Here is a 20,159-nt window from a genome sequence, read left to right on the forward strand (position 1 = left end):
TATTCATGACAACTCGATTTGGTATGTTATGTAGGTATGCCTATAATACAATGACAACTCGATTTGGTATGTTATGTAGGTAAGCCTATAATACTATAACATTAGCTACAGTCAGAGGTTTTACTCGGAATCTACTCATCAGGATAAAAAGTAGCCTATAGTCTTCACTGGATAAATCGGTTATCTAAAACTGAAGTGGTCCAATAGTTGATGACATTAGAGTGTTTAATCAAACAAATGAATTCTTCAGCTGTATAAAAATTAAAAATGAACTAATGCCTATCATTCCAGTAGGATTGGTGAATGCATGTGACATTATTATTACTACAATAAATTAATAAATACCGATATCATTGGATTGGAATAACATATGGCATTGATCGTTTAATTTGCTTTGTATGCTATACGATCGTGATTGTAATAATATTTCATTAATTTAGTTCAATATAATAGGTAGTACATACATAGTTAGCTGGCTACGTAACTAGCAATATTGAATTATGAGCTACTGGTAAAGCTAATAAATATGAACTTATTGAATTGTGGTTACAGGAATATTGTATTTATCAACATTCAAGCTGTAAGTATCAAAAACTGCTATTTCTAAGAACATTGTATCTACTTACGAATATATTTATTTTCTGATTGATACTTTAAATAGTAAGAAAAAAATACTCATCATGGACTTGATATTTCGAGGATTTACTTGAAAGCTTTTCCTAGAAGAATCTTCACACCTTTGAGGCATCTTTAACTTTTTCATATGTGTAATTCTGTCTATACTAAAATCTGAAACCCCCACATCTCCTACTTTTCACGCTAACACACCTGCTTAGGAAAACTCGGAGAAAATCTGTAGTGTAAACAAATACTTCCAGTCTTTGACTTGACGTTATAATTTATATAGAATCAGCGCACTGAATAGCTTGGTAGATGCATTCATGTACCCCACCAACTTAACCACGACGATTTATTTAAGCATTTTGGACCTTATTGTTGAAGAGATAAGGTTGTAGTGGAGTGTATGAGTAAGTTGGTCGGTCGTGAAGCACATTTAACAAAGACATTGCTGGGTACGAGGGTAGACAAACATAGCAGGTCTAACTAGCTTGAGTACGTGACATCGTCACGTGGGTCTGTTGTATTGTGGTAATGTGTCTGGATTTTTGGGGAAACTGTATCTAAGAACTGTAGAAGGGGTTTAGTTAATGGCGTCTTATTGCCCGAAACTTCCTTAGAGTTACAAAATTATGTTGTAGTGTTATTTCAGAATTCGCCGTTTCGTCGCTAATGTGGAAAAATTAAATATATTTTACATTAGCAGCTAAAACCATGTAAAACATCACTTTCTTAGCAGAAGCATCCTAAATGAACTAATTCCATTAAGGGCCTCTTTTTAGAGAATAATCAGCACTAACGTAGTATTAGGTATATGTTTGAAAAATCTCGTCCACTTATACCTCTAAATCATTTAGGTACGCCATAATATCAATGGTCATAATCTGTGTTGTGAATCTCTAGAGGTCTACATCCACTACATCATCGATAAACCTTTTTTGCCAGTAAAAGAAAACCAAAAATTATTACCGACCCATCCCTTTTCCACTCGAACTAAACCAAACATCAACTGAACACCAAAATAATCCTTTAGTTAATCTCGAATAATTACTTTTATATTCTCGTATCAATACCTTCTATTCAACGAAATCCCAGGCCATCGATTCTTTCGCTAAAAATAGCGGATTACATACAAAAAGGGGTTTCGGATAACTGGGAGCCCTTACGTAAAATTTCAGGTCCATAGTAAAAAATACGAATGAAAACCTTTGATTTATCATTTTTTTGTACACTCAGAGTAATTGTATGAAGGTTTGAAAAGCCGATTTTGTAATTTTGAATATCTAATGGAAAGTAAGAAAATCTTTTATGGAAGGAAAATTCGTAATTTTGGACTATATTTGTGAGTAATTTTCTTACGATTTCTATTTGACAAACATAATATTAAAAAAAACCGGCCAAGTGCGAGTCGGACTCGTGCACGAAGGGTTCCGTAAATTACAGTTAAATCAACCTATCTCAAAAACTATAAGAGATACTTTGATCAAACCAAAAATCGTTGAAAGAGTTAATTAGCATGCATCACCTCTATTTTTTTTAGAATTTTATACCCCGTAGTTATAAAAATAGAGGGGGGGGGACTTACTTTTTACGACTTTGAGAGCTGATATCTCAAAAACCGTTCACTTTAAGAAAAATGTTTTTTAGAAAACTTTATATCATTTTAAAAGACCTTTCCATTGATACCCCACACGGGTATGTACATCGAAAAAAAAAATTTCATCCCTCAGTTACATGTATGGGGGGCCCCACCCCCAATTCTTTTTTTTACTATTTAGTGTCATATTTTTGTAGCGGTTCATACAACACATATTCCCATCAAATTTCATCACTGTAGTACTTATAGTTTCCGAGTAAATCGGCTGTGACAGACGGACAGACGGACAGACGGACAGACGGACATGACGAAACTATAAGGGTTCCGTTTTTGCCATTTTGGCTACGGAACCCTAATAAAGTCTATCTTTGGGCTTTATATTTCCATTTGCTCGGACCTTATCATTTTAAGAAATTAACTAATTGAGGTCAAACGCTACATTATTTTGTCTGACCAAAAATAAACGTTTGATTAGTCACAGCTCAAAGTTTATTGCTAAAATTCACGAAAATAGAAAATTCTAAGAAAAATGTTTGCAAATAAAACTACGTTGTCTTTTGATGAGATAGAATTTGTTAATTCTTTCTTGTTCTAATTAATCCAAGCTTAGAGTGCTCGTTAATTATAGTTTTTGTTTGATGCTTAAAGAAAAATTAAAATAATCAGTCAAATACCAATTAGGACAGAAATCACTTTCATTGTTGCCTCACTTTTTCATTTAAATAAAACAATTAGTCAATGAGAATAAATTTGGAACAGGCAGTTTATTTTAGCCAGAAATAGAAGCAGAGTTAAAAGGATACTGTTGTTATCATTATCCAGCCTTTTCATGGTCTTACCATCGTTATATGTATTGTTATGTATTTTACCGTTCTTCACTACGCTTGCTCTAGACGAATTAGCGATTTCAGACGTTCAAGTTTCATCGAGATGTTTTCGAGTCAGTCATTGATGTCCAAGATATCTACTCTTATAAAATAAACATAACTTAGAACAGTTTCATTGCACAGTCGTATACTTTTACCAGTAGGCCACCACGACTATTAGGGTACTGTTTTCAACCAAAACTAATTCTGAAAAATATATACCCAAAAAATCCACACAAATAAACGAGTTTCCCAACCCAAGACTTTAAGCGTTCAACACAGAACTTTGGCACTAAAACTTGTGAAGGTTTCTGAAGAAAAAACTTGAGGCTTCGAAAAAATCGTTGAGGAGTCTTGATACTTTGTGTTTCAAGTGCCTTGAGGAATTATTTTGCTTACATTTTTCGAGGCAACAAATAGTTATTTGTTATACAAGAGTGCAAAGTTGCTTTTTAACCGCGGGCTCAATTTTGATGACCGAGCAAGCGAAGGATTCTAAAATTGAAACACGAGCGTAGCGAGTGTTTCAATAATTAGAATCCTGAGCGATAGCGAGGGAATCAAAAGAGCACAAGGTGAAAAATCTTTGCACTCGAGTGCAACACGTAACTTTTCATCCCACCTCATCGAGGAAATTACTAAATGCAAAAAAAACAAAATGGCGCGCACATATGAGTATCAAATTAAAAAGAAGTACCTATTAAAGTTCATTTATTTGAAAACTCAGTTTAAAAATGAAATGAGGTTAAAAATCTATGTAAAAACAATAATAAAAATTACTTAATTAATTGAATAATTATTTTAAGCAGTATTTTATTTGTTTAATATGTATTTGTTTGAAAAGTCTTATTATGATTGTCACAAATGGAGTATTGCACACGATGTTCTAAATTCAAATCACTTTGCCGCTCTAGAGGATAAAAACGGCTTTTGCGCTCAGATATCAAAGAGTAAAACTACTCTTTCCGAGATGGTGGGATGAAAATCTTATTTAGCTTGGAAATGCTTGGCATTCATTTTCGTCGTAAAGAGGGTTTATGGCGAAATAATGGGTTCCTCACAAATCCGCAATGATTCGTAATATTTTAGAAGCCATGACGAAGCTTTGTTCTAGTAATTTAGTATAATTAATTGTTCGTGATTGGTGAATACTTGTGATTGATATTAGACTAATGGGTTATTGATGAAAATAGATGTTTCGGTAGTTGTAATGGTAGAACGAAATGTAGGTTATTCAGCCAAAAAATGCTGATAGTCAAATGATTAAGAATTGTCTTTTTTTGCTGAACACGCTGAATATGTATTATACGGGTAAAGAGGAAGTTTCCCCGGGACGCGAGTGAAATAAATAAAGATGGTAAGGTACAAACAAACTGAAAGGGTTTTAATTATTTATGTTTTTTGTATTGTTTGAGCAATTTTGTATGTTTAGAATTGTAAACAAATTGTACAATGTAAACAAATTTGCACGCCGTAAGGCAAAATGTATCGGGACTGTTGTAAAATATTATTTCCAGCTAATTTGTATACCTACATTTGGCAAATAAATGATTCTTATTCTTATTCTTTTGGGGTAAACATTTCTGTTTCTTAGCCTTTTGGCTAGTTTTGACTACATTTACGGGCGGGTGCCAAGTAAATGTAGCGTGTAGTGTGTATTTATTGTGTGGTGTTGATGTGAGCTGTTATTCCATGTTCATCCAATTGCATGAACTTTCGTACTATGCGACACGTGTTGAGGATTGCGGCTTTTTGGAGTAAAATGTAGGTGGAATCTTTGAGATTTATTAGTTTGAGGCTGTGGTGGAGGTGATTAGGTACAACACCCGTGGTGGAGATGACAATGGGTACTACATAGACTTTATCTTGTCTCCAGATTCTTGAGACTTCTTCTTTTAATTCCTCATATTTGCTGATCTTTTCGCCTATGGTTTTTTGTAGGTTGTGTGTGTTGGGTACTGCTATGTCTATGAGATAGGTGATTTTGTTGACTTTGTCCTGAAGTGTTATGTCTGGTCTGTTGTAGTGTATTGTCCTGTCGGTGAGAATAGCGCGGTCGTAGTAGAGTTTGTGTGTGGTGTTTTCTAAAATGGTTTGTGGTGTATATTTGTAGTATGGTGTGTTTGTGTCTTGTATGAGTTTGTGTTTGAGTGCTAGTTTTTGATGGATGATGTTTGCGACCTGGTTGTGTCTGTGTGTGTAGTCTGTCTGTGTGAGTGTTGTGCATGCCCCTGTGATGTGTTGTATGGTCTCTGGTTGTGTGTGACATTTGCGGCATTTGTCATTAGTGGCTGTGGGGTCTTTGATAATATATTTTCTGTAGTTTTTAGTGTTGATAATCTGATCTTGGATTGCTATGATAAATCCTTCGGTTTCTGGGAACAGGTTATTCTTATTCTTATTCTTATTCTTATTCTTTGTATTGGTAGCGGTCCCCAATGGTTAAGGGTCAGAAATCCCAGGTTAACCTAAGTGTGAAATGAAAGTAATTTCTATTCAACTTGTAGTAGAAATAAAGGTCTGAACAAGTCTCTAGTGAATTCTTGTCTTAAACCTAATGTTTTGTTTAAGTTAGTATTTATTTATCTTGCTCCAAAAGATGCTCGTTACTTAACTGAATCTGAATTATATTAAGGTACTACTGTCAAGTTATTTTTGGTTTCATTTCCATGCTTAATTTTATTTAACAAAGAATTGGTTATATGTACCTATTGGTAAAATACACCTCTTATTCAAAATACTTATTCTAGACTAGCTGTTGCCCGCGACTTCGTCTGCGTGGGCAATTTGGAATTGTCAAAATACTACTTATGCCGTAGCGTAGGTGTATTCTTTTACATAACAGTATAATTAGGATTACCACTTAGCAGCAGCACGGGTTGATCAATCAAGGTGGTGTCGACGATTTGTGACTATTTATCTAAACAAAAGAAGTAAAGTTTGTGACGTTGTGGAAATCTCTGGATCTAGTCAACCGATTTGGAAAATTATTACGTAATTCTCACAGAAAACAAAGGTCTGACAAAGTTGTCATTTGTACATTTTCTGCAGCAGCTGCGACAACTCAGGAGCCAGAAAGTCTGTCAAACAGTTTTACTTACCATGGATAACGCGGTGTCTAGTTCACTGGGTTGAAGAGATCAGATAGGCACTGCAAGTAAACATTGGTACTCAAAAAGATTCGGTTTGACTGGAAGCCAACACCCACATTAATTTTTTGAGGAATAGCTGGGTGGATGATGACTGAGTCATCAGGCAAGCGCATAGTTTCACTACTTGTATTAATTGGTATTTTTTATTACTTGTATTAGTGGGATTTTCTGTGCACTCACTCATTATGTTATGTTGGAATTCCACCGAAATGTTTGCATTAGTTCACGATCAGGTAAAGTATACGTCCGAGAGAGTAAGTCCAATTCGTGTGTTGGCACTTGAAGCCTGCAGTTCTTCCAAGATTTTCAAAATGTACGCTCGCAATTTGTCATTTCTTGGTGGAGCCAGCAGATCAGAAGAAACATAAGTGCTGTGTACACTGTGCGTCACTACTGCACAACGGTAAAATTTCGTCTTTATAAATAGCACAAACGACGTTTAAATACCATATTATGTGTCACACGTAGGTAAACAGGACAACAGTATATTATCATCGAACCGCTTTCAAACATCTGATGAGCAAACAGACCAGAACTGACTTGATCGCCTCGAGAAAATCAGAGCTCTATGAAGCGATCATTCGCTTTGGTTCCTACTGTTATTGTGGTTTCTGAAAATATATTCAATTAACCAACGATGAATATAATTCTTAGCAGGCCGACTCTTTTGACTTCTCGAAAATCATAACGTTGGTTTTTGTGCAATGCACAAACTGAAATTCGATATATTACACATTCGATATTCAGACTTCTACAGAATTGATATTAAAAGGTTTGACAACGGGCTATAGTAGCGTAGTTAAACTAACTGAAACAATTTTAGTGATCCTTCAATAAAGTTAGAGAAGCGGGTGTGCATGATGAACATTAAGAGTTGGTAAATACGTGATGAAGATGACCTAATTCATTACTATTCTAATTTGTTCATGTACCACAAAACTCAAGTTAAGGTGGAGAAAAGGATTACCAAGCTCCCAAAGGCCTGGGCATTTGCAACACGTTGCGTGGCATCCTGGAAAGTTACGTAATTCTCAGCCATCAGTTTGAGCAGCGTGAGGGAGTGTCAGGCTTTGGCCTCACAGGGGTTTGCTGAACCTCCTTGAGGGGCGCATGAAATAACGGATTTCCCAGAAGCCGGAAGGTCGATGACCCACTCAAAACTAATCGCTCACGCCTACGGTGGCCGGGAGTCGTCTCTCGACATCCGGCTTTCGTGGTGTCTTACCGCAGTGGCTGGGATGAGAGTTGGGAATTTTCAGTCGCTCCGCCGCCTCATTCTTTGTCATCCCATTTCTTCTTGCTCCAGATCATGGTTTAAACCGGGGCCGGGTGCGATAGGTCGCACAGTCCGCACAGTGGTGACACCCGGGCGCCACCTCCATGAGATCAGAGTTGGGAATGTTTGTTTGCAAAAACTAATAGAACATTTAGCGAAAACACGTTTGATAGTAATTCTGTCTTTGTAACTGAATAATATAAATGATATAAACGTGTGACTGTGACTGTTCGTAATTGTGAATGGTGTATTTGTGATATAATTCTTAGCTCGATGATTTGTGATCAGAAGTTGAAAGCAAGTATGTATCTGGCCTGCGACGCGTAATTTGTACGTTTTCAGAACGAACGAACTCTTGTCTTCTGTTGACATCTTGTTGACGTATTGTGACAGGTAGTTATAACCATTGATGTTAATTTTAGAAGTGACACAATGTTTTCGGTCGTATTTTGCCTACATTCTTCATTACTCAAAAAGTGGATTTAAACCAGGAACTTATTTTTAAGGATGTTTGAATATTAATTACAATGTTTTTTTTTATAATAATAAAATCTTAGACTCGCAATGCACTTTCAGTGTGATGCATGTTTGTTATTGGATGAAATGAATGGATATTCATGTTTATGAGAGGTATAGCTTATATTATGTCAGAACAACATATGTAGAGTTTTTAAGAATGTGGGGAAGTTCATAATTTCTTCGGGATGTGAGTGCCGCTACCCATGGGAACTACTGCCCGCACCGGGATAAAATATACCCTATGTTACTCGCAGATAATGTAGCTTTCTAATGGTGAAAGAATTATAAAAATGTCCCTGATGATGCGCTGATATTTCTTGTAGTGTTTTTATAGTAGCGAAATACACACGTTGTCATATATTTTTTTCTTGAAAGTAAGAACATACCATGACAAAGTGAAGTCGGTTTTCATTGATATTTTACCTACTACCAGTTTTATGGCACATCTGTTTCTGCATGATTTTCTTCATCTATAATTTTAGGATATCATTTCTTTAAATTCAGTTTTTTGCTCAAGTTACTTATAAAAGCGTTATTTTCTATGTAAAGATTGCTAATAGGCCGATAAACTTACAAAGTTCAACATTCAAATATGTGTCATTATTGCACCCGCTGTTGCAGAAACGTTAACAGAAATTATCGTTCATTGCTCATCCCCCGTAGGTGATAGCGTGATAATATATATCCTATATGTTGAACCGGCCCCCAGGTAATATTCATGCAAAATTTGATTTAAATCTATGCAGTACTTTTCGAGTTCAGTGAGACCAAACATACAGACAAACAGACAAACAGACATACAGACAAAAAGACAAAAATCCTAAAAACTATATATTTGGGTTCGGAATCGATAATAGATCACCCCCCAAGTATTCTTTTAAAAAAATATTCAATGTACAGTTTTGACTTTCCTATCATTTTATTATATGTATAGATATGTGTTAAATATAGCTTTTATTCAAAATAGGTACTTATTTGTTAATATTGGCTAAATACTTATCTAAAAGACTTAACCACCTAAAATTTCAACTAAAAACTATAGCCACGATCAACCTATCTAAACGACAGTTCTCCAGTGGAATTCAAATAAATGTAAGAATTCGAAAGCGGTTAGATTTCAGTGCAACCAAAGGACCACAGATCACGGATCAGTGTCCTCAGAACTTACAGCTTTGAACCAGAAACGAACTGAACGTTAACGTCCTCCAGGGATCCCCGTGCATAGTTCGTAAAAGGGTATTTCTTAGAATAAGAGGTAAAGTAAAGGTAAAAGATAAAGTAAGTTAAACTGAGTGACGTTTTGTCTTGTGTAGGTTAATTGAAGTGTTCAATGCAAAGCAATAAACTACACTATACCCTTTTATGCTTTGTAGTAACTTGACAGTTGACTGCAGATATAAGAGTATGGAAGAAGCAAATATGCTGTGCTGCATAAGCAAACTGCGCAGATCTGAAATCTCAAATCAAAACGCAAAATGGTAACTATGACATACTACTTATTCTCATATCTGTGGTTTAGGTAGGCAATACAACCAAAAGGTTTCCTCGCTGATCTGTACAACTCCTGGTTCTAATTTTTCCTAATCTAATGGAAATATGAAATACATACTTAATTTTATATAAAACAAAAGTTAAAGTTACCTTTGTACACAGTTCTTAGCTACGACAATTTTCCACCACGGCTCACAGCTGTGTCAAGCTGTCGCGTTTAATAAGTATGAAATTATAATCAACACGAAAACCGTCTTTACATATTCATAGAAGCAAATAATTTCTATGTCACCGCAATATCTACAGAATGTAAACATCTCTATGATATCGACTTTTCTCACAAGTTTTCATAAACAAACAATTTATTTAGTTTGTTATTTGTTATTAACAAACAATGCTTAACTTTGTTTTTCAGTATCTTCATATCTTGTAGGGTTTAACTTTGTTTCTCAGTTTCTTGTATGTGATAAGTTCACAATTTCGATTCTATAGAGTTTGGGTTAAGTCCAGTTAGTTCCTACGGGAATCATTCTGCAGGACAACAACTATGTAATCCGAACGACAGTTTTGTGCGAGCATTGGAAGCACCTAACTTAGGTATTTATACCGAACTAGAGTCTGAAAGTGACCTGTGAAATTGTTGTATGCGATCATCCCAGCCACGAAGTACTGTAGCTATTAACGGTACCTAAACTTAAAAGTAACTGTCAAAAATGAGACGGTATCCCCGCTATTCCATTTATGAAATCCATCCAGACAGAACATTTTGTACCCGATAAAGAGAACAGAGTTTAAATAAAATAATATAATATTATAAACAAAACACGACCGCATTTGCAACAAACAACAAATGATCCACTGAAATACATACCTACATACATACAATACAGAGATACAATAGACACACTACGACGTCACACAGGTTAAATGTTACCCGTGACGTAACGCGAGTGTAACCTACATGCGGTCCGTGAGCTTTTACACAGTTTCCCAGTATCATATTTTATTTATAACTACATAGGTATATGTATATGTATAGCCTTTGCTTGCGGTTGCATTTGTATAATGTGAACTATTTATAAGGGAGGGGAATTATTATTCCGTGCTCTTAATTTGTTTGAAAAGGATCTAGAGAGTTATGTGAAGGCGGAAATTAAGGTATCACGGGGTTGCTTGGGATCCACAGAACCCTAGGATCATTGAAGTGTATACCAGACACTGATGATAGCCTTATTAGGCAGTTAAATCATGAAAAGCGTCGGAGCACAAGCATGACGGAATTATCATCGTATGCCAACAAATGTACTTCAAAACATACTTACTTTACATTACTGTAACTTTATGGCAATTATTAGGTACAAGTCACTGTGCACCGCTGTGGAATGCAGTAGCGTTAAACAAGAAGTAAGCCGCTGGACCGCGCTGTCGAACGGAGATCATGTGAAATGGGCTGCGTTATCGTTCGAAAGAGTTACCGCGGCCCTGGTACATAAAAGGCCTACGCTGGAACACGACGGTTTTTAGTCAGTAAGAGTCTGACACTCCCTCACCGCTGCTAACCCATAGCGGGAGGGGTGATTTGATGATTTTTGACGTCGTTAAAAAAAAAGATCATGTACAATGAGATTCACTTCACCTCCCGAGTCTTGAATTGCCTATGGTAGAATTTCCACTCAAAATATGACGTCACGCACGTTTAACATCAGCTTTGACGTCAAGGAAGCGTGAACATCCCAAATCTAATAGAATCAATATTATTGCTTTACGATTGAAAGAAGATTCATACACAAACCCGTCTTCAAAGTAAAACATATATTTCTTTGAACTATGACGTCACATATATGTTAAATGTTACGAGTGACGTCACGAGCCGTGATCTAAATGTGGCTTGTAACCTATTGATGTATCACAAGCTTCTATGTACGTATACTCTATTTCAGTGGGCATTTTACTAAAAGTAAACCACTTTAAAATGACTTTTTATTTATTAAAAGCTTAATTTAAAAATGAAATGCGAAAAAAAAACAATTTATATACAATTGCTTAATCAATAGAATCATTATTTTAAGCTGTAGTTTATTTTTCCAATATGTATTTATGTACGTATATGGGTATTATGAGTAGCTGATAATCGGCTAGGAGGACATCACCATCATGTATTACTATGTATGTAGTATTGTATGTAGGACTTTTACATAATAAAAATCCTACCATGATTTATTTTAGTTTAGATCAATTGGAATATAATCACTGCAAGTTTTATCAGTTAGTAGGATAGAGTTTGTAGTGTATACGTTAAACGGACTGACGTGTTTCTGGAAAGTTCTGCCTGAATTTATTTATGGACACCTTAAAGGTCAACTAAAACTTTTTCATACACAGAAAGAATCATTATATTTTCCTTTTTTGTGTCCGAAAAAAACTTCAGTGAGGTATCACTGAAAAAAATATACTCACTTATTTCGGGAACATTTTCTGCCTGAATATAAAGTTAATTTATAACAAAAATAAAAATAATACCTTATCTCAGAGATCTCAGTCTATTCTTAAACAGACTTGACATTCAATATGAATGAATATCTGAAAAAAAAACTGGGAAAATACTTGGAAACCTTTTGGATTGTGTTAACTGTCAATTAGATTTTGTTTTCATTTATCATTAAACATAGCTTTGTACCAGTTCTTTGTTCTCAATAGGTACCTACCTTATTGTATTGTTGCTTGTTTTAAGTAATATATATAAATAGACGAATTGATTTTTGTAAAAAACCTCGCTATCGACGCCTCGTCCTGCTGATAAACCCGCTGTACCAATTGCGAATTTGTTATGAGTAAGTACATATATAGTAAAACTCATAATGCGGTTGCGGGCTTTTACGCAGGTGCGCGAAGTAGCACTGTAGAAACTGCACAGCATTAACTGTTTAGGGAATAAGAAACATAAACAGTCAATAAATATTAAATTAATAGTAAAATAGATCTGAACTTAAAACTATAAAGACTTACCTACGACACACGAGTATAAAATAACGTATTCCCCAGCGAAATAGTTTTATTATGTTCCACGTCATGCTACCAAAAATGGATAAGACGTGACCTTTTCGGTTAGTCAATTCGTCTGTCCAAAACCAAGTTCATACATACTGTGGTTAAAACTTTAAACCCTGCGGTCTAAAGCTAGTTTTAATTAAACTTACACAAACATTAAATCTATAAAATTAGTACAAAAGTCTACAAACTTTTGAATTAATTTAAAACCTGTCTGTTAGCCGTACCGTGGCTTCTAAAACTATCAAGTTTTATATTTTGATTGCCTTGTACAAAAAGTTTCGATGTTTTCATCAAGTTTCTGATATTATTTTAATCTTGAAATTAATTATATTTTTATCGAATTTACGAACTTTAAACGTTATTTAGATTTCAAGTGGTTAAAACACATTTAATTTTGCAACATTAATATGCAACCAATTTAATTAGTAGGGTACTAGGTACAGGTCTTGAGGATTGCGAAAGTCATGCAATGCAGCTTTGGTGACCCCAAGGCATAAGTAAAAGGAGATTCTAATTAGTGAGTATTAATTTAGGGAAACCCCTTTAGGGGTTTTTTAGGGGGGGAATTTAGGGGTCTCAGTATTAATTTAGGGGTTTCCCTAAATTAATAGGAATTTTCTTTGCTTGAACCAAAAAGTACAGTTTCAAAGTGAACTATGGGAACATGGGATGGAGTGGAAATATTCCCCATGTCACGTATTGCGGACATTAGATTATGTTTTATGCTCTTTTTACACGTTTCCTTTCCCAAGAATTATTCCTATTACACTCAACTTTTCCCTTCACATTCCCATAAAAATACCCTTTTATACACCCCCAAATATATTACCGTACCTTGATTTACTTCAGAAACTATTACGAATAGTAACTTTCGGGTACTGGTTGTGAAAGTTTTATTAGTAGGAAAATTTACGAAAATTCACCAACAAAAAATTATTAATTAATTTATATATATTGGGCCTCCAACAAAGAATATGCACAGCACAATCTTAAAACTAAGACATAGGTTAACCTATCATGTGTATTCCTTTAATTACAGGAGGACACATCATGCATATTTTTTTTTTATAAGTAGTTACAAATACTTTCAGACAGGCAGACAGACAGAGTTACTTTCGCATTTATAATATTAGTAGGGATGTTTCTATATATAAAACAATGTATAATTTATGCTTTGATAAATATTAATTAATGACTAGGAATTATAAATGCATTAAGTTTTGCAGTTTGTAAGAAAGTTAATTGGATATGACGATAGGGTTGACGTGAACGCAAATTAGAGGCGGCACCGAGTGAACGAAGTGACAGCGATTGAAGATTTTAAGCCCTTTTAACTTATACCTAGGGCATTTTACAAGAAATCTGTATTTATAATTATCAACTTTTCTTTTTCCCTTCAGATTTTCTAAATAATATCGTGTCGTTGGGGTCCCAGATAAAATGATACGAGCTCGCGAAATAATACAAAAAATATAGGTAATATAGGTACGTAGGTATATAGGTTACCAAAAAACGGACTATTTCTGTTACAAAAATTTCAGTTAGTAGGCTTTTAAGTGAAAGTAATCATAAATCACGCTAAAAAACCAATTGGGAACAAAATGTTCAGCCTCGAAAATCTTTTAACTATGTAATGTGAACGTTGATGCCAAAACTACAAAGAAAATAAATAGAATTATTTATTGATCTGTTACTTACAGTGTACCTAATACACAGATTACTTTAATATGTAGTTACTTTGGTAATAGTAAGAGTATGACAGTAAATTATACATTCACTGGATGTTACCCGTGGTTCCACTTACCGCACCCGGATAAAATATTTATTTTAGTTTCAACCAGGTACCTACATACATGCAACAAAGATTTCATAAGGCTAACTTTTCTCCACCTTTTCATATTAGGTTTTATATATCCACCTATTTTAGTCGAACCCGTATGTAGGGTACCCCAAGGGAAACTATAAACTAATATTAGGTACCAATAGTTGTAGGTACGTGAACTTAGGAGCATAAAATGCGTGAACCGTTCTATTCCATTACATGACTGGGTCCCAAGGGTAGAAGGTTTGAAATCTTCAGAAAAGATAAAGGTAACGTGAGTGAAAGTACCTAAAAATGTTTTGTAAAGAAAGTTTTCATGAAAAGATTTTTGAGCTTCATTTATAGGTACTACCTATTCTTTTCTGGTTTTCGTAAGTGAAGCCTACTATGTTACGTTTTCTGAATATTACGCTTATCACTAGGCACAGAAATCTGGACAGAAATGACTGACAAGCGGTGTCACATGCGTCAAGTGGAAACTTCTCCACGCACCCAAACATATTTATAGACTTTTTATAAATGGGCTATCTAACAAACAAATAATTTTTCAAAACGCAACCAAGCATAACAAAGTCTCCAGTTGTATTATACTTTGATAATAAATCATTTTATTTTTCTTTCCAGCAAAGATAATGTTTCTAACAGAAACATTGATACCTATTGACGTCTTGCACGTTATACTTCGCAGAATAAACAATTATTTCCAATACAAATATTTGCCATATAATATTATTAATTCTTTGTAGTGACGCTGGTGTCATAAGTCGTGTTTACTTTAGTTAATACAATAACTCAAGTGTGTTTAGTTACGTCATTTTATACCTCCAATACCTATAGATAAGTTTTTTTTTATCAGACGAGATAAAAAAAGAAATCAGGCACCCAGAGTTACAGACGTCTTGGGATTTTTGTAAAGAGTTCGATAACCAAAAAGAACTTAAAGGTTTTATAGAAAATTAACTATGCCTTGAAAAATCTGGAATAAACATTCATGAAGTGTCTTTAATTCTATACAATTTATTTGCTTAACTCACATTAAAATCTTGTTTTAATACAAATCAAACATAAAAGCTGTTTTCTATACAAAACTACAAGAAAAGTACTAGTTTACTACACTTTTTCCTAATCTCCAAGGCCAGATACCCCATAACGCACATTTCACGACATCTAATATAAGCTAAATAGCCTTACAAACTCAATGCATATTATTTGATTGCACAAGGCATTCCGAAGCGTCGGCAGTAGGCACCCCTATTACTATTATTAGTACTGAGTCCGCCCCCTTAATGGCCACTTTCCTACATACCTAGGGTTACCAATTACTATTGGTTTTGAGGACAAAGAATTTCAATAAAATTGTGTGCTGTAGTGATCAGGATTTGAAAGGAGCACCGAAAGGAAAAAAATAATAGAGAGTACATTGAGTGTTTGTACTGAACACATAGTAGTTTTTTCAGAATGTTTTTAGGTCTGTTATTATTTTCGCCTGTAGAATCTTAATTACTGGAAGTATCTAATAAATTGACATAACCCAGTAAAATTTGCGGAACATGGGATACATACTATTTTGATAAAAAGACAATACACTGATTAGTTTTGCTTTCTTTTCCAGCGTAGTAAATTCCGAGATTCCGAAATATATCCCAATACGATATCCCAATTTTAGAGTTGCACAGACTAATCTCACTGATTTTATTGGGATATCAAAGAATTGCTTGGTTTAATGTTTACGCTTCAAAGCAATATACTCGTACAATGGGGATGAATTGTGTCATGAAAATGTAGTATATACTTATGAAGGATCTATCTCAAAAAGCTGGTACAGATAAAATAGGTAGTGATATAAATCCCTTTGATGAATTATGAATTCAATTAAATTTCACAGATGTAAAGCAAATTAACTGGAATGTTTGAATTGGCAAAAGCATTCCATCCCTGGCCCAGCTCGCAGAAATTCGCCCCATTTATGATAGTGACATCAACAGTACTGGATGCTCTTGTAAATTATACACGTAATAGTATTGTTATTGCGAGTACTGAATTTCAAAAGCATTGTCGTGATGTAAACCGAAAAATCACATAACACGGGTTATCACTTCATTCTATATGGCATTCTTGTACGTCAGAATTAAAATAAATATCTAGTGCAAAAGTTACCTATTGCTATAAACTTTTACAGTAACATAATATACGAACTAGCTGTTTTACCGTGGTTTCACTCGCGTCCCGAACTTCATTCTGTTCCCATATAAGATAAATATGTGCCTACGTTACTCGGGGACAGTGTAGCTTCCCAACATGGCATCATGCCTTAAGAATACAAAAAAATATTGATAAATTGAAAAACACTTCAAAAGCTGCCTACTGCACACAAAAAGAAACTCAACTCAAGTAAACTCTCTATACTTACGGATTTCATACATTGCGTAATAAGCCATAAGTCATAAAAGCCTTTCTTGGAATACCCTTTTGCTCAAACGCTCACGTCACGGATCCAATTTGATGGATCCCAGAACGCGACGGATGAATTAAATCCTGAGGCGAGAGATCTCGATAAACGGATCCACTCTCGCTTGTTTTTTCGAAGAAATCTCTGTATATTCGGTGGTAGGAAAACAACTGAAGGTCAGTTTCTTGGGTTTTGTTTGTTGGTTTTGAACTGCCTGTAACATCACTTATATTTTGCTTTTGCCAAAACAAGGCTGAGTAGAATTACGTCTGTCATCTTTATACTTACTTAAACATCTGCGGTTCGATATGAGAAATACACATCTTCCGAGCCTTTTCCCAAGCATGTTGGGGTCGGCTTCCAGTCTAACCGGATTCAGCTGAGTACCAGTAAAGAATATGAGAAATACAGACTTTGGTAACTCAAAAGCTAAGTAGTCCTTAACACAAATGCAAACAAATTCCTACTCAAGGTCTACTCTATCTACAACTTTAGGTACAGACATTAAAACTTACCAAAAACTTTTAAGCAAATTGGACTACATTCACAAACTTGACTTCAACACTTCCTATAAGTTTTCGAACTAAGTTAATTTGGAAATAGCCCCGAAGCACTTTGCTAATACTATCTGTAGGAACAGTTTGTAAGTTGAGATGCACTTATGTCCTCGGTATGTGTCAAGGAAGAAGGAAAGATAGCGGAGTTGCCAAATAAAGAACAGTAGGCGTAATCAAAACGATCAGTTACTGGTAAAGTAAAGAGATTTTCGGGGTCCTTGACGGATTCCTTGAGATATCTGTCAAAGTTTGGTCTTAATTTATTGGCGATTTGGTTAAAAAAAATGAGCGGGTCCGAAAGAAAGCGTATAAGAGTAGAGAAAGTCGCGTTCCTCGTCCATCGAACACCCGCATTTTGGCGACGCTACTTTCTTAGGAGATTTTCCGTTATAACATCTCTCGTCTTTTGTTCTCCTTGGTATGCACATTCACCCATAGAAGCAAGCACGGCAAACTTAGATCCAGCCAGCTGCATTAGCAAATGCCTGAAAGAGCTAGTGTATGCTATTCTTGAGAACTTTAAACAAGCTGCGATCTGAATAGGCACCTTGTTAAGGTTCTTAGAGCTTGTTAGTAAGTTTCCATGTTGTTTTGGATTGAACTTCTATAAGTATCAAGTTCAATAACTACTTAGATTGTATACTATTGATACTTTAATAAGTATTAGGTATTCATCATACTTTTAATTATTAAATTAAAGGTACCAATGGGAATTGACCGGTATTTTTTCTGCTATAGCAGTTTCATGTAAATCTGTGCTTACTTACGGCCTGCAATAGCACGATTGTTAAGTAGCCACGAGCCTCTCTTTACATAGCTAGGTCACAAGCCCTTTTTGCTGACGGTAAAATAAAAGTAACAAGCTCTTATTTAAACCTTTGAAAACACCACAACCTTTCTTAGCAGTCGGTTAAAAAACAAAACACTATACTATGTCCTATCAAAGTTATATCCAAAAGCTCGTTATCTCACGACAAAGACATCATACACATTCGATATGGGGTCGTTACTAGCTAGACAAAGTTCGAGAGTCGTCGAACTATCATAGAATACGGGATGAGGTTGTTACCAACTTTCTCGATCAAAGGAACAACATCTAGTTATAGTTATAGTAGCAATAATATGGGATAGTATACCGTTTGTTATTTACTGAAATGTGTTCATAAGTTGTAAGATAATGTTCTCAAGAACCGGCTCTAAGGCCAATCAGGCCAATAAGGTCTTCAATATTAGTATATTTGGCCTTAGAGCCAGTTTTCGAAGATCTGTCAGTTGCGCAGGACATATTATATTGGCACTCAGCCTCATAGTAAGATGAGACAGCAATTCGATTTCTAATCGCCATCTATAGATTGGATATTTAAGAAACACATGCTACTAACGTGAAAGACAACGTAGTCATAGTTCTTTTTAAGAGTTTTAATTTAGTCAATTGCTACAAAAGATTTAGCAGTTAACTATACCCCAGTACTTGCTAGTTACCAAAGAACAAAACAAATGCATGTTGGAACTTCACTGTAACTTAAACTTACAATAGTTACGTAAAGTGGTTCTATTAAACAAATAACAGTTATTATTGTAATAACCGCCAGAAACAAGGCAATTAAAACGAAATGGCCAAAAACAAGCTTTAGTTGAAACGTCTTCGTAATATCTGGAAGTGCCTTCGAGTCTGATGCTTTTAGTAAATTGATATTCCTTTTAAAGACTTTGTCGTTACTTTTTGTTCTACAAAATATCGTGTAGTGTGTAACAAAAGTATGTTACGTAATATGGCAGAGTTTTCTTAAATTCTTCACAGATTGCCATTTTTCTTAAGTTTACCTCAAAAGTGCATAGATCGTTTTTAAAAGTTTTTTTACAATATGTGTTACAAAAATGTTTAGTGAGCTGTCGCTTCGTAGTTTAACCCATTTGCTGCAAAGCTTGTTACTGCTATATATAGCTGCATTTGTATCTATCGTTAGGGGATTCAGAGCTCGTGTGTTTGTTTGATACACCTATCTGTTACGTGTTGCCTAGTTTTGTTTTCGTAGTAAGACACACAGTGTGTGTGTGACACCAATTGTTTCTTCGGGTCGACTCGCTCTAGCAAACAGTTTCAAATTGAGTGTGAACGTTTCTAAAACATCCGCAAAATCTCAATCGCTAGAACATTAGCTAGCAGTGGACTTGCACCGGCGAGTACATCCTTAAGAACTTCTTTATTATTACGACAATTTTACTTTTCATTCTAGTAATAAATTAATTGCAAATTAAAACTCTCACCGAATATTAAACTAAACGTGGCCCAATTCCAATTACATATAACTACAAATCCCATTCTCTGTCTTCCCATAAAGCGATACATAAAGATTTGCCAATCTCCCAGCGATTGAATCGCTCGCGCTTGGCAGTTTATCGCGCGGAATAAGTACCGACAAGCTGTTAGATGCACCGCATTTAACTCCCCCCTAGTAAAACATGAAACGGCCGTTTAATCCCCTTTTTATGGCCGTGGACGTTATATAAAGCTCCTTAAAGGATACATAGCTATGAAGTTATACTGAGGGTTTTCTTATAAATTCAAGGGTAATTACCAGTATTAAATCTATCTTTGAACACCTCATCATCATATAACTATCATCAGCCCTTTTATCGTCCCACTGCTGAGCACAGGTCTCCTCTCATACAGAGAAGGATTGAGTGTTAATCACCACGCTTGCTCAATGCAAGTTGATGCACCTTCATTTAGTATATAGAATTATATAAAAATTCCTTA

At 35.1% G+C, this 20,159-nt stretch overlaps 1 protein-coding gene across 2 annotated transcripts in view; it reads right to left on the bottom strand.

Moving 5' to 3' along the window:
- LOC110377229 (annexin B9) overlaps positions 1–20,159 on the bottom strand; it is a 367,919-nt gene that overhangs the window by 234,846 nt on the left and 112,914 nt on the right. The gene's annotated exons all lie outside the window — the stretch shown is intronic.

The sequence above is a fragment of the Helicoverpa armigera genome, chromosome 23 (assembly GCF_030705265.1).
Source record: "Helicoverpa armigera isolate CAAS_96S chromosome 23, ASM3070526v1, whole genome shotgun sequence".
Lineage (NCBI taxonomy): Eukaryota > Metazoa > Arthropoda > Insecta > Lepidoptera > Noctuidae > Helicoverpa > Helicoverpa armigera.